Here is a 10,480-nt window from a genome sequence, read left to right as displayed (position 1 = left end):
GTCACGGCCTTCTCAGCAGCAACCTGCTCCTCCTTCTCACTCTCCTCTGGGTCTCTGCAGAAGTAAAGATCAGGCATAACCTCCCATGGCTGCTCACAGGAGATAGTGCCACGCATGCGGAGTACTTCCTAGAGCAGCATCCACCACGTCGGACCCACTGAGTGAGCTCCCTTGTTGCATGGGATGGCAAATGTTCACATGGCACAGAGGAGAATCTATGTTGCACAGAGCAATGGTGGGCAGGCTGACATAAGTGGTCTCTGTGAGGCGTCTTCTCCTCTCCTGCAGGTAGCGTCCCTGTTGAAGGCTCAGCAAAACAGCTGAGACCTGAGACCTCAGGCCCCACATAAGCTGTGAGCAGCCAGGCAAGGGGAACAATAGCTGCACAGAGCCACTCTACCACTCAGGCCTCCTCACTGTGCCACCAGGATCCTCACCTTCAAGAGCACAACACACCCTGCGAGGCCACCCGCAAGCTCTTCAGGCAGTTCCAGCATGAAGACGCAGATGGGCCTTGAGAAGCATTCTGCAAACTCTGGGAACTTTGTTCCCAATGGCTGAAGCCACAGACACGGTCTGTGGAGCAGATCCTGGTTCTGCTCCTGTTGGAGCAATTCCTGCATATTCTACTCACAGATGCAGAGACCAGGACGACCATTCTCAACCTGGAGACTAGACAACTGTTGTTCACCCTCATAGAAGGCCTACTGAGAGATGACGGGAGACCGGGAGATAAGGTGAGAAGAGTGTTGGGGCCCATTGTTCTTACACCAAGCGAGGTGGCCAGGCACCTGGGTCAAGATCAGACCTTCTGTCCCATTCCCGTCCCCACAGACCCCAGCCTTCCCCAGAGTCTTTTGCTGTTCTCTTCTGCTGGAGTTAGCATAGGGTTCTCCACTATATGGAACCCCTTCCCCTCTTCCATGACACAAATGGCAATGCATCATTTGTTTTCAGTAAGTGAAATTCTCAGGCAGCATTACTTCTCTCTACACATCAATCAAAATATCACTGTCCTATGACTTGCAGGACAGTTCTGTTTGTGGGATGTCTTTGTCTCAGGAGCTCATAATAGTTTTAATCTTACCAAGTACTGTTTGGCTGGCTGGTGGGTAAGGCAGGAGGATTACTTGAAACTAGGAGATTGAGATCAACCTGGGCAACAACGTTAAGTGTGCACCTGGAAAAAGTTCCTTTACATAAAAGGGGAAGCACAATAAGAGATTGTAAATGTTAACCCTTGAGACTGAAAATATTTATTGTGTCATGCTACAGAAGAAGCTTGCCACCTTTGAGTCAACAGACTGAAATCTAGAAGGGACAAGTGGTAGTTTATTTTATTCTAATAGTTGATTGAGCTTATGCATGGGTGGGATGGGCTGAATCAACAGACATCATGATGTCACTAGACATCGGCATCTCTGCTTAGAATCACTCACTGTTAAAATAATGACCAAAATTCAGATGGATTCTGATGGTGGTGCTACTAGCTACAGTTAGATACTGAGTACTTGAAATGGGGCTCCTGTCATAGAGGAAATTAATTTGATGTAATTTTAACTACATTTTATTTTACAGAAGATCCATTAAATGCTAATCAGGATGCCATTGGTACCATACAATACAGTGCAGCTGGAGGTATTGAGGAGTGGAATCCATTCCTGAATCTTTGGCTATGAGAGCCAAAGCATAAAGAGGAGTCACATTATACATTCTTTATCATATCTACTTAAAGTGAGACATGAAGATATCATGTTCTTAGGCCATCTCTTCATGTAGAGGATCTAAGAGCAACCTGTTCATTTCATGAATGTGAAATGCTTTTTCATAGATTCTCCTCTCTTCTCAGGGCAATGGGTAAAAGGCAGAAGGAATATACAGCCTGGACCACACAAATATAAGCAACTTATCACATCCTTCGCTACCCATCCCATTTTTGTTATTGTGAATAATGCAAAACCCATTCCTTTGCTCATTTATCCATCCAAGCAATTCATTCTTCCCTTCATTCTTGCTGATTTGAGTTGGGAAAAGATACCAGCAGTAACTCCTCTTCACCAAATCTCAGCAAAGGTCTCTGTGTTCTTCTAAGTTGGGGTGAGCCTGCATGATGGAACATGGCTGAATTGGCAACTCATCCCTTAGTATAAAAATAATAATCATAAGGATATAAAGTACCATCTCTCACAGGAGAACCAAAGAAAGCAGAAGCCTGGACTCAAATATTCAGATAAAGATTTTTTCTGCTTTATTTCCTCTGTCACCAGCCTGGCTGACTCAGGCCTACAAGCAGGCAGTAGCCTCCTTGTGGGGGATCCCTGGTTCCCTGCCAGAGTATCTTTGAATTTTGCAGTCCAAAGAACCCCTTGGACAGGGAATAAGATCAAGCAGCCTGGGTTTCCCTGGACAAAGTTAGACATAATGGCATGTACATTTAAGGTTGCCCTGAAGTCCTAGAGAAAGAGAGAGACACATGTTCATTGGTATGTGCAGGCAGTACAGACTACCACAGACTTTTTCTCCATCACAGTGTGTGATGTCTTAATGACCAGAAAGCCAGTTTTCTTAGGATGATAAAGTAGACTGCAGGCTTTCCTGAGACTGATGTTCTAGTACCTAGTTATTAGACAACACTACCGCACTCTGTGAGAACAATGCCAAGCTATACGAGGGATTTGTAATTGTAGTAACCTGGAAATCATACACAGAAGTATGTGCTGAACTGAAGGAGTAGACAATGCCAAGAAAAATGTGACCCTGACTTGCCTCCTTTATTTTGGCAGGCAAGGGCAGGTAGTGCAGAGTCAGCAACATTCCTAACAATCAAGGGGCTGAGATTTTACGCCAGATGGTCCAGGAATTAAGGGCAGGTTGCTTGTTTGTCCTTTTGATACCACTATGTTTGTTAGAGCCTTGGAGGTCACTCTTCTGCCTCACCATGACCACCCATCCCATTTGCAGATACACGTAATCCTGACATGCCCCAGAGAAATCCATCTTATGCAGAGGTATTAAGTCACCTCCTATGTTTCTAATTTTAAGAAAGGGACATTTTCTGGGCTGGCAAGGTGGCTCAGTAAGTTAAAGGCACTTGCTGACAAGCCAGATGACCTCAGTTCAACTCCCAGGACCCATATAGTAGAAGGAGAAAGGTGAGTCCCCACAAGCTGTCCTCAGACTTCCACACGTGCTCACACATGCATGTGCACACATACACAAATAAAGAAGTAGAAATAACAAAGCAAATAAATAAATAAAATATTTTTTAAAATAAATAAAATAAAATGTAAAAAGAAAGAAAGAGACATTTTCAATCTAAGTTTGGCTATCTAAACTCTGAATGTTGGTGCATAAGATTTTTTTGGTGGGTGTTTCAGCATAGGGTTTCTCTCTGTAGCCTTGGCTGTCCTAGACTCTCTTTGTAGACCAAGCTGGTCTGGAACTCACAGAGATTAGCCGGCATCTGCCTACCCAAGTGGTGGAATAATAGGAATGTGCCACTGTACCTGGCAAGATTTTAACATCCAAATAATTTATTCAGCACAACCACAGAGGTTTTGCCTTCATGCTGTCACACATAGATACAAAGGCAGACGCCGCACAATATTAATATTCAGCCTAAGAGCATTCCTTTTGTGGTTCATTTATATTCTTCATATGCCACAGCCCATCATTCAGATAAAGGATATTTTTAATGCCTTTGTTGACTTTCTCAGTATCTTCTGCAGACATCTTTATGACTCCAACATATAAAGCATGTTGCTTTCCTTCTGCCAGGATTGCATCAACAATTATCTACAGCAGCTGAGTAAAGCCTAGCTACAGGAAAAGGTAAGCCTGGACTCGTGGTATTTGCTCCACTGAGCACAAATTTGATGGCTTCTTTATTAACCTGCTGATGTGGCAAGATAAAAGAATATTTGTGAAGTAATCTTAGGGTTGAATGAAAAGGCTCTTCTCTTATCTAAACAAAGAAATTCTCCATTTACCATAAGGATTTCTATGTGTTCACGGCATCGGACAATTTTCACCATATCTTTATTTGGCATAATTTTATTAAGCTATGCCTCGATCCTTGGAAATTGCGATATCAATTGATTTTTAATACCCTTTAATAACCAATGGTTTCAAGTGGATGCAGCTGGACAGATTTTTCTTTTTCATCAAATTTCTTGAACATGATCTAAAGTTAAGGAGAAAATGATAGGGAAGAGCCCAGAATGACAAGGAAATTGAGTTAGGAAGGGTCCAGCTTGTCCTCTTCCATGAGGAAGGCTGGCACTGATAGCCAGGAATGCATAGGACTACTGAAGTCATATTCTCCTTGTAGTTCATGGTTGGATACACATGGAAGAGCTATGTCTTGGTTGGTTATGATTTTATTCACTGTCAATAATCTTCTATCCTTGTAGTCATTTCTGCAAAAACTATTTTTTATTCTCTCACGATCATTTTTTTCCATTCACTCCTCTTTCATACACTATATCCCAACTGCAGCCTCCCTTTCCTTCCGCCAGTCCATCCCCCCACTCCATCCTGAATCCAACTCTCTCATTTCTCTCCCCCTAGAAAATAGTAGGCCCTCCAGGAACACCAACCAACTACAGCACAGCAAGCTACAACAAGACCAGGCACACATTCTCACATCAAGGTCAGACAAGGCAACTCTATAAAAGGAAAAGAGTCCCAAGGTCAGGCAAAAGAATCAGAGACATCTCACTGCTACAAGAATGCCAAGCTACCCAACCACAACATATATTCAGAGGACATAGGCCAAACCCATACGGCACTGTGATTTCTACTAGCCAACCTGAGTCCCGGTCAGTTGATACTGTAGGCTGTGATCTTCTTTTGAATATAATCATTTTTACAAGACAACATGAATAAGCAAATGTCTTGGCAATTTGGTAGCTGTTTGGTTAAATATATTCAGTGTTAAAAAGAGAACCATAAAGAAATGTTGCAGGCCTTTGGTCTCGGCAGTTATTTTCACAGATCAAAGAGAAGGATGAGGAAGGGTCTGAATGGAAAAGTGCTTACAGAACAGTCCAACAGTATGGCATTGCTGTCTTTCACCCACACTATACAGACACAGCACATGAACTGTTGAAATAGTCTCATATGTGAAAAACTCAAAATCCATCATGTAAGCACTAAAATCAATACCAAAGCCACAGCCCCAGGTGATGAATTGGTTCATATAAATAAATAACTGAGATTGGAATAGTTGTATGGAGTTCACAGCTTTTATAAAACTGCTTTGATTTTGATTTTCATAAACCCAAGGGTTAAATTTAATCACTGTGAATACACAACGTCACATATCAACAAAATCAAGAAAAGAATCTCAGATGTGAAACTATACTTCTTCCCCTTGTGTCCCCAAATCTTAAAGTACTGGAGTGGATAACATTCATCTTGATTCACAGGAGGATCATTGTTCAAGGCAGGACAATGCTTGATTCCCACATCCATCTCTCCTAGACCCTGGAAGGAGAAACCCAAGTGCTACCTCCAACATGGAATCACATGGCCTGTCCTATGGGTCAGCACCCTGCCTATACAACCTGACTCCAGGATCCCAGAAGAGAACAGATTATGTAGGGTCTTCCCAGGGTTTTATGAGAGCAGCTGAACTGGCCTCATGGGCAAGATGAGAAGCTTGGCACACTGCTGTTCCCTCAAGCAGATCTGAAGCAACAGATGTGGCCAGTATATGGCTAAGAAAACCCATGGGAAGCACAGAAGGCCCAAATGAATCCCAAATGGTTAGGTGTTTGAGACCCACAACAAGTAATGGTGCTGGCTAATTTTATGTCAACTTGAGCCAGACTAGAGTCATTTGAGGGGAGGGAACTCTAATGGACAAAATGCCTCCATAAGGTTGGCCTGTGGGCAAGGCTGTAGCACAACAATCAGTGATTGATGGAGGAGGGCCCAGCCAATTGTGGGTGGGGCTACCCTGGACTGGTGGTTCTGTGTTCTACAAGAAAGGCTGAACAAGCCACTAGAGCAAGCTAGTAAGCAGCAGCACTCCCTCCACCCACCCTAGAACTCTGCATCAGTTCCTGCTTCTGGGGTCCTGCCATATTTGAGTTCCTTTCTTGACTTTCTTTGATGATGAACAATGATGTGGAAGTGTAAGCAGAATAAACTCTTTCCTCTCCAACTTGCTTTTGCTATGGTGTTTCATCACAGCAACAGTAACCCATGAGCAGAAGGCCAAATTTAAATCCAAAGGGGTTCAGGGATGGTTCAAATTGTTCAATAGGCACTATTGCATATTACCTCTAAGAGAGAGAGGCATGAAGATTCTTTTGTATACTGTTATGCCCAGATCATAAAGAGCCCCAAGGACCACATATGCAAGAACAAAGTGCCTTTATTAGGGCTTAAACTCAGACTCCCCACTGTCCAATGCAGTGGATTAGGGAGGGGAGCCCTGAGTAGCTGCAAAGCTGGGATTTTATTGTGGTTTGAGCAAGGAGCGGGACTTTGCACCTTTGGCATTTACATTATTGGTTTGTATTTAGCAGAAACAGGCTTGTCATAAACTGGTTGGTTGGTGCTGATCTAGAGGATAGGAGGGGGACCTCATGGGGTATTCAAGTAAGAAGGTGTGTCCAGGTAACAAAGAGTGCTAATAGAAAGGACCCAGGTAACAATATCATTTTGACTAGCTAAGCAAATTTTCTAATTAACCTTTAATTTGATTGGCCAAGTGCTTGGGGACTTTTCAAGGCAGTTACTAGATTATTGTTTCTGATTTTCAGGGGGATTATTGAGTTATTGTGTCTCATTTACATGGACTATAGTTTCATGTTCTGAGACATAGAAACATGATGTAAGCAACTGTGAAAATATTACCAGAAACTCAGGCCTACAGTATCTTATGAAGCCTGTCATGGCAGCAAAGCTGCTGCAGCGCAGCTGCATGACCCCTTCATATACATAAGTATATATAAAAAATTAGGAGCTTTGGGGGTTTTCTTCTGTCTCTCTCATATATTACATCCAGATCACAGTTTTCCCTCCCTCTACTCTTTCCAGTCCCTCTTCATCTCCCCTTTCTCCCAGATCTCCATTTCCATTCAAAAAGAGCAGGCCTCCCAGGGATATCCACCAAACATGGCCTAACAAGTTACAATAAGACTTGGCACAAACCCTCCTATCAAGGTTGGGTGAGGTAACCCAGTAGGAGGAAAATGGTCCCAAGCATAGGCAAAAGAGTCAGAGACACCCCTACTCCCACTTTTTGGAGTCCCACAAGAACAAGGTAAACAATCAGAAGGTATATGCAGAGGTCCTAGCACAGACCCATACTGGGTCCATGTTTACAATGTTAGTCTCTGTGAGCCTCTATGAGCCCTGCTTAGTTGATTCTGTGGCCTGTGTTCTTGTGCTGTCCTTGATCCCCATGCTTCCTCCAAACCTTCCTCTCCATCTTCCACAGAATTCCCTGAGCTCTCCCTAGTGTTTGACTGTGGGACTCTGCTTCTTTGCCTAGCAGTTGCTGGCTTGGACTAGAAACTAATCTATGAGTATAGCAGAATATCATTAGGAATCATTTCATTCTTTTTCCCCATTTGTGTTTGGTTCTATCCTGGGGTTCTATGTTGTCCTGCCTCTGGTTCTTGGCAATCCAGGCAGTGTCAGGTATGGGCTCCATCTCATGGTGTGGGCCTCAAATTAGACCAGTTATTGGTTGGCCACTCCCAACAGGAGTGCTACACCATTACCCCAGGACATCTTGTAAACAGGACAGATTGCATGTCAAAGCATTTTTTGGCTGGGTTGATGTCCAAGTCCCATTGTTGGAAGTCTTGCCTGATTATAGAATATGGCCAGGTAGGGCTCTGTGACCCCTATTACTGGAAGACTTCACTAGAGTCACTCTCATAGATGCAAAGTAGTTTCTATGACACTAGATTTCTATATCATCCTCCCAAGTGTCCTCCAACTCCAGTCATCTCTCCCAGTACTCTCTCTGCCCACCTCCTTCCTGATCTCTCCTGTTCCTATACCCACCTGCCCTCGTCCACATGCAAAACTTATTCTATTTCCTCTTCCCAGGGAGATCTATACTGCAGCCCCCCCCCCAATGATTACTGCTTGTTACTTAACTTCTCTGGGTCTGTGGATTGTAGCATGGTTATTCTTTACTTAACAGTTAATGTCCACTTATAAGAGAGCATCTACCATGTTTGTCTTTCTGGGTCTGGGTTACCTCACTCATGAAGTTTTTCTCTAGTTCTACCAATTCACTGCAAATTTTACAATGTTGTTGTTCTTAACCTCTGAGTAATACTTCATTGTGCAAACTTACCACCTTTTTTTAATCCATTCTTCAGTTGAGAGACATCTTGGTTGCTTCCAGTTTCTGGGCATTATGAATAAAGCTGCAATGAACATGGGTGGACAAGTGTCCTTGTGGGATGATGGAGTGTCCTTTGGGTATATGACCAAAAGTGGTATAGATTTTCTGAGAAACCTCCAGATTGATTTCCACAGTAACTGTATAAATTTACACTCCAACCAACAATGAAGGAGTGTTCCCCTTTCTCCACATCCTTTCCAGCACGAGCTGTTACTTGAGTTTTTGATCTTAGTCATTCTGACAGGTGTAAGATAGATTCTCAAAGTTACTTTGATTTGCATTTCCCTGATGGCCAAGGATGTTGAACATTTCTTTTTTTTTAAATTATAATTTTTTATTCAGTAATTTATTCTCTTATATATTACATCCTGACTGCAGCCTTTTCTCACTCCATCTACCTATACCTCCCCTATTCTTATCCACTCCTCCATTCCCCTCAGAAAAGGGCAAACCTCCCAGGGATATGAACCAAACAGGTCATATCAAGTGGCAATAAGATTATGTACCGCCCCTCATATTAAGGTTGGACAAGGCAACCCAATAGGACAAGAGTCCTCAAAGCCAGGCAAAAACATCATAAATAGCCCCCCACTCCCACTATTAAGAGTCCCACAAAAAACCAAGCTAACAACTATAACATTTATACAGAGGGCCTAGGTAAGACCCATGCAGGCTACCTGAGTGTCAGTTCAGTCTCTGAGCCCCTGTAAGTAGTTCAGGTTTGTTGACTCTGTGGGTTTTGTGTGTGTGTGTGTGTGTGTGTGTGTGTGTGTGTGTGTGTGTGTGTGCGGTATCCTTGACCCTTCTGGCTCCTACACTCCTTCCTCTCCCTCTTTATCAAGATTTCCCTCCACATAATTTTTGGCTGTGGGTCTCTGTATATGTTCCTATCAGTTTCTCAATGAAGTCTCTCTGATGACAATTGTCTTAGGTGCCAGTTTTGTCTATAGAAGAACACTATTAGGCATCATTTAATTGACTCTTTTTTGCTATTCAAGTTTGGTTCTATACTAGATCTCAGGGACACCCAACCTGTGGTTTCTGGACCTCTAGGCAGTGTCAGGGGCAGGTTCCCTCCTGTGGTATGGGTCTCAAGCTGGACCAGTCATTGGTTAGCCACTCCCAAAATTTCTGTGCTACCTTCACTCCAGCATATCTTGTAGGCAGGAAAAATTGTAGGTTGAAGGTTTTGGGTGAGATTTGTGTCCTAAGAACTCCACTGGAAGTCTTGCTTCGTTGCAGGAGATGGCCATTTCAAGCTTCGTATTACCCATTACTAGGAGTGGGTCACCCTAATAGATTCCTTGGAGTTCCTGTTGCTCTAGGTTTCTACCTTCCCCTCAGACTGCCCCCCCAATATCAGTTGTTTTACCCAATTCTTTCTCAGTCATTTGATATTTCTCATTGAGAATTCTGTGTAGATCTGAATCCCACTTTTAATTGGATTATTTGTTTTGCTGATGTGTAGTTTCTTCATTAATATATGTATATGCATATATATATATATATATATATACATACACATATATGTTATTAGCTCTTTGTCAGGTGTGGAGTTAGTGAAATTCTTTTTCCATTCTGTAGGTTGTCACTTTGTTGTATTGACTGTATTTTTTGCTTTATAGAAGCTTTTCAATTTCATGATGTCCCATTTACTGTTTGTTGTTCTTAATGCCTGTACTGTTGGTGTCCTGTTCAGGAAGTTTTCCCCTGTGCCAATGAATTCAAGGCTATTTCCCACTTTATCTTCAGTATATTTGGTGTTACTGTTAATTAGTGGTATGATCTAGCAATATTTATTATTAGTCCCATAATTATTATGGTGATGTATGTAACCCACTATCACAAACAATAAATAACACAGACACCTGACAGATATTAGAATAGCCTTATCTTATCTGGGGCAAGGCATATATTAACCCTCTAAAAGCTACCTTTACTTCCCAGCCCCATCCCAGGTTACCTCCCATCCATAATTCTGTAAATATCTGGGCCAATTCCTCCATCCATTCTGGCCATGTGGCTCGCTCTCCATCTAACCCATGATGGCTTCTTCCTTCCCCATCCTCCTACCCTTGTGTTCTTCCCTAGATCTTCCTGTCC

General features: G+C 42.8%; 1 pseudogene; it reads right to left on the bottom strand.

The window, feature by feature from the left end:
* Positions 1-3,618: 3,618 nt before the first annotated feature.
* LOC110543141 (malignant T-cell-amplified sequence 1-like) lies at positions 3,619-4,180 on the bottom strand (annotated as a pseudogene).
* Between the last annotated feature and the right edge of the window lie 6,300 nt (positions 4,181-10,480).

Source organism: Meriones unguiculatus, chromosome X (assembly GCF_030254825.1).
Source record: "Meriones unguiculatus strain TT.TT164.6M chromosome X, Bangor_MerUng_6.1, whole genome shotgun sequence".
Taxonomy (NCBI): domain Eukaryota; kingdom Metazoa; phylum Chordata; class Mammalia; order Rodentia; family Muridae; genus Meriones; species Meriones unguiculatus.
This window is presented reverse-complemented; position numbering and strand designations above follow the sequence as displayed.